At 33.9% G+C, this 5769-nt stretch overlaps 1 long non-coding RNA gene across 1 annotated transcript; it reads left to right on the top strand.

The window, feature by feature from the left end:
• The first annotated feature begins 5076 nt into the window (after positions 1-5076).
• On the top strand, positions 5077-5353 carry LOC121224694 (uncharacterized). Its single transcript, XR_005922433.1, has 2 exons — positions 5077-5184; positions 5301-5353. It is a non-coding gene; the product is annotated as an uncharacterized lncRNA (long non-coding RNA).
• The last annotated feature ends 416 nt before the right edge of the window (positions 5354-5769 follow it).

The raw sequence follows: 5769 nt of genomic DNA, 5'->3' as shown, positions 1-5769 counted from the left end.
TTAATCATTAAAAGCATAATTTTAGCACTTTTTAACAAGTTAGAACCCACCTTATTATCAAAAATCCGCAGCACTAAGCTGAAAAAGTTTGTGTTCCTAATTTAACTCCTTAATCGAACCTAACACAAAATAACAATAACTACCACATTAACTACCATTAAAAGCAGCCTTGAAACACCCTTTAATGGATCGGCCAAACCAGTGCTACATGCCAAAAATTTTAGGTTCAATTCGATTGAACAACTTACACTGATTTGGTACGAAATGAGGGCATGGATGAAATCTGGTTTTATTATTGATCCGGGATGTTCAAATCAGCACCTAAATCACATTAAATACCCAAAAATCCACAATGAAATTCCATATCCAAGCCTTAGGGTATTCGACCATAGCATCACTTAACAACAAAACGAAACAGTGCGAGATCTCACACAAATCTATATTTTGCACTACTCGTTACCGAGATCTGAGTTAGCCATTGATCACCTAGGTTACTTTTCCAACTTAGAACGTTTAGACCAGATATAAATAAAGAATAACTCGAAAAGCACACTGATATAAGGGTGGTAACTGAAAAGGGAACGACTGTCCAAACTGGTGGTGTCTTAAAGGGTGGCAACACCACAAACGGCGACAGAAAAAGGCAGAACAGGGCGAGACAAGAGGGAATCTTTGTCAGCCACAAAGATGAATTCTTGGAGCTGAAATGAGGGCTTATTGGCTGTAAAAACAACAGAAAAAAATTGGCACTCAATAGAACTAAAAAGGAAAGGAGAAATGGACTTACTGGCACTACTTCAACAATGGAGAAGGGCGACAATTGAGCAATAAAAGAGACTGATAGGGGTGGCTTTAAGGTGACTTAGGGTAGCAAATAAGGCTAATTAAGGAGGGTAAAACGATCAGCAAGGTAGCTGGAAAAACAAAAATCAAAGCTTAAACAATACGGTGGCAAGAAGAAAGGGTAGATGGGAGACACGGTGAAGGGAAAAGAAGGAAAATTGAGGGAGAGGATAAAGAGAAAAGAGGATGACGGGTAGGGTAGGGAAAAACTGTATATATATCTATTATGTACTTATACATATATACTTTTAATATACAGCTCTATGATATAGTTACATTTAAAATTTCTCTTACACTTCCTTAAATTGGTTATACGTCATTCATCATTTTGCATAATTTTCGAAATTCAGTTTACACTCCTACCATTGGGGATATAAAATGCTTGTATATGTTCTCTTTTTGCACGTAGCTTAAGTTTACCCTTCCTTTTTTCTTTAGTTAACCATGTTTCCTCGTACTCCTCATAGGCGACCCTCTAAGAAACCTGCTAGAGGTGCATCCTCTACTAAAACCATCCCGCTGCCCTTACCAATTGCTTTAAAACTGACAATGCCCTCGAAAGATTCAACACATACTTTGGAACTCGTAATGTCCAAATCTCTTGTCCTCTTGACTTTTACTTTGTAATTGACCAACTAAAATTCGAGTACCTTGACCGTCTTCATGATTGGGGTTGGTTACATTGTCTTCAACTTAGGGGTGTTTGTTATGAAAACTTAGTTCGTGCCTTTTACTCCAATGCTAAAATTTGACTATAGCTCCAATGGTCAAACCATCGCCTCATCACCTCATATGTTATGGGAGAAGAGGTTGAAGTTTCTCCCTCTATCCTTGCGGAACACCTCTGTATTCCCAACTAGGGTGATGGTAACACCCACAATCTATTTCATCATGATCTTGTAATCCCTCATAACTATGTCAGTCACCTACCATTACATGTTAGGATCCTCCATCTTATTTTCACTTGGATAATGGCTCCTACAAACAAACATTTCAGTCTTAGAAATTCTGACTATTGGATGCTTCATTGTGTTCGTACCAACCAGCGTTATAACCTTTCCTCTATCATTTTCCTCAACATTGTTGAAATGGTCCATCGATCGATGTCTAGTAACACAATGCTCAAGTATAGCATCTTTCTTTCCCATCTCTTTTGTTCTCTTAAGTTGAAAGTTAATGTTGACCCCGATTGAGCCATTACTTTTATCCTCGATGTGTCGACCAAGGATTTAAATAGCAGACCATTTTCAGAATAGCGGCCGTTATATAGCGGTAGCACCACCGACCGAAACCGCTATTGCTGAAAATAACGGAGGGAAGCAGATTCACACCGATAACGGTGGATAGCGGCCGTAATTTAACGGATAACGGACAATTGCGGCAATAACGGGCCGCTATTCCCGTTATTTTCTGTTTCCGTAAATTAAAAAAAAATCAAGTGCTGTAGATGGATGGTGATTTTGGTGAATGAAATACTGAAGTGAATAGTGAAAAGTGAAAAGTGAAGACTGAAGAAAGACTGAATCAATGTACTTTATAATAAAACAAAAGGGAATATATTCCCTCCCTACCTGCAAAATCGGCTTTCAAGTTTCAAACTTTCAATCAAAACAAAGTAAAGTAAAAGACTGAAAGTCGATTAAAAAATCAAAACTCACTCACAATACAAATCAGTAAGTCACAGACTCACAAACTCACATTTCACAGAATCACAAGCAAACGAAAAGACAAAATATATTTCTCATTCATTCTCCATATTTCAGCAAGGCAAACAACACAGCCACAGGGTAGGCAGCAAGCAAAGCAATAGATCAAGTAAGTAGAAAACTAACCCAGTAAGTAAAGTACTTGCATGTCTTGAATCTGCAGCATAGAGTGATTTTTTGAGATTTTTATCCCTAGATCTATGTTCTACACAAAAAAAGGGGGCTTAAAATGTTTTCAGCGATTTGAACAATGGCTGAAATAAAGATTCTGAAAAATATTTGATTTAAATAGGCCTTCAAAATGACGCCGTTTTGGGCAGGCCACTCTGGCACCAAAACGACGTCGTTTCGGCCTAACCCGCGCACTTACCCGACCCGTTTCCTAGGATCCGCGTGTTTTTAACGGAAGGGTTAATTGCGCTTTTAGCCCTTCCTATTTTTTATTATTTACAATCAAGCTTATTTCTTTTTTAATTTTGTCCTATAATTTATTTCGTATTTCAATTTGGTCGACCTTGAAGCTGTGCGTTTTGAAGGATGGGGATTATTTCCCATTTGATCCATTTTTGTTATTTGCGCATTCAATTTGGTCCTTTTTCTTTTTATTTATTTCAGATTTGCCGCAAATTTATGTTTTAAGTTCGACTTAATCCCTTTTTTTGTTATTTTTGCTATTTTATTATTAAATTAATTAATTTAATATTACTATTACTATTATTATTTTTCCTTTTTTATTTTATTATTTATTTACTTGTTATTATTACCATATTATTAAAATTTAATTAGTTTTGCATTATTATTTCAATTATATTTCTTTTCATATTTATTTACCTAAATATTTTAAATACATTTATTTTATTATATCATTTTATTTATCTATATAGTATATCCTTTCATATAATTTTTAATTTTAAGATTTTTATTATTGTTATTATTATTAATACCATCATCATCATCATCATCATCATCATTATTATTATTATTATTAAATTGTTTTACACAATATTTATTTATTTATTTCTATAATATTAGGTCTTTACTTTAGCTTTAAATTTTGTTTACTTTTTTTGGTATTATATTGTTGATAATATAAGTAATGAGTTGCTTATATTTCTAAATATAATTTTATGTTTCTTATATATAAATAAAAATAAAGCATGCCACCACGTGAAGAGTTCCCGACTAAAGGATTGGAGGGTGCACCAAGTAATGATATAGGTTGGCACTTTGGAACTCCAGTGCCAAATGCGAGAGGAAATATCGTATGTAAACTTTGTGGTAAAGTTGTGAAAGGAGGAATAACACGATTTAAAGAGCACATTGCTCATAAAACTGGCAATGTTGCACCATGCCCTAATGTTACTGGTATGTGATACTTTATTATTATTAAATGTTATTGTAAATTTATCAATAAAGATTATATATAATTGATAATAATATAAAGTGTGAATTATTTTTATTTTATTAACAGGTGTCATTAGAGAAAGTATGATGAATTTACTAAAAGAAAGCAACACAAAAAAAATAGACAAAAAGAGGAGAAAAGATGAATTCTTATCTCAATTAACAGAAGAGGAGGATGAGCACGAGGGATTCATTGATGAGGTTTCTGCTATAAGGCAAGCAACTCGAGAAAGTATCCAATCACAACACGAGTGGCATAGAAGGGAAGAATTCAGACGAAGTACTGGTGGTTGGGATAACATTTATGAAGAAGGGCGATCTTCTCATGGATCAGCTAGAGAACATAATAGAGAAAGAACAAGTAAATCTATTCCAGCTGAGTCTGAGTTTACCTTAAGGGGAGCTATACCTGAATTGGTTAGAAGCAAAAGTTCAAAGCAACCAAAGGTCAATGACTGTTTTTTAAAGAGTTTTCGAAGGAAGATAGGTGAAGCAGTATCTAAATTTATAATATATGAAAGACTTCCTTTCCAATTAGAAAGCTCTCCATGGTTGTATAACTTAATTCAAGTGGCAACAGAAGTTGGACAAGGTGTAAAGCTCCCAACACCTTATGAGGCTTCAGATTTGTATTTGGAGTCAGAGTATCAACGAGTTCATGATTGGGTAAATGTACTAAAGACTTATTGGAAAGAATTGGGTGCAATTCTAATGTGTGATGGTTGGACCAACAGTTTGAATCAAATGCACATCATTAATTTCCTTATTTATTGCAGTAAAGGAACCATTTTTTGGAAATCGGTAGATGTCTCAAGTGTCCGTAGTAGAGATGCTGAATTTTACTACCGTTTGTTAGATTCAGTTGTAGAAGAAATTAGAGAAAATTACATTGTCCAAATAGTGACTGATAATGAGGCAGCAATGAAAGCTGCTGAAAAAAAAATTAATGTTGAAAAGACAACATCTATATTAGACCTCATGTGCAGCTCACTGTTTAGATTTATGCCTTGAAGATATTGGGAAAAGGCCCAGTGTAGCAAAAGTGTTAGATGAGGCAAAGAAAGTGACTTGCTTTATATACAATCACATTTGGACTGTTGATTTGATGAAGAAGTATACACGAGGGAAACAAATACTTCGACCCGCTCTTACTCGATTTGCAACTCATTTCATTCAACTTGAAGAGATAACAAGACAAAAGCAAGGTTTGAGAGAAATGTTTAATTCAAAGGTCAGTATTTTATAATTAGTTAATATAATTACTTAAATATAGTAACCTTTAGTGATTTTATTAGTTCCAAATAATTTACATTATATTATTTTAAAATTTTTCTTATGAATATATAGGAATTTAAAGAATCAAAATGGGGAAAGCAAAAGTCAGGGCCTGCTTATGAAGCCAAAAAAATTGTTTTGGGAAAAGATTTTTGGAAAAAAGCCAATGACCTCATAAAATTTTATGAGCCCTTAGTAAGAGTATTGAGACTTGTGGATAGCGATGAAAAACCAACGATGGCCTTTATTTATGAGGCTGTTGATAGAGCTAAACGAGCAATTCAACAAAATTGTCGATATTTCACAGAGTATGAAAAGATTATTGACAATAGATGGAATTTTATGCATTCCGACTTGCATTCAGCTGGTAAGATAAAATGTTTCATATAATTAAGAACTATTTTTATATTTTATTATTTTAAGCTTTAGATTATTATTTGATGATATTCTTATAAATTATACTTAGGTTATTTTCTCAACCCTCAATTTCAATTTGGGGTGGAGCATTCTGAGAATGTACTAATAGAAACATTAGAAGGTA

This window comes from Gossypium hirsutum, chromosome D12 (assembly GCF_007990345.1).
Source record: "Gossypium hirsutum isolate 1008001.06 chromosome D12, Gossypium_hirsutum_v2.1, whole genome shotgun sequence".
Classification (NCBI taxonomy): Eukaryota; Viridiplantae; Streptophyta; class Magnoliopsida; order Malvales; family Malvaceae; genus Gossypium; species Gossypium hirsutum.
The sequence above is the reverse complement of the archived record's forward strand: the minus strand, read 5'-3'. Positions and strand labels throughout refer to the sequence as shown.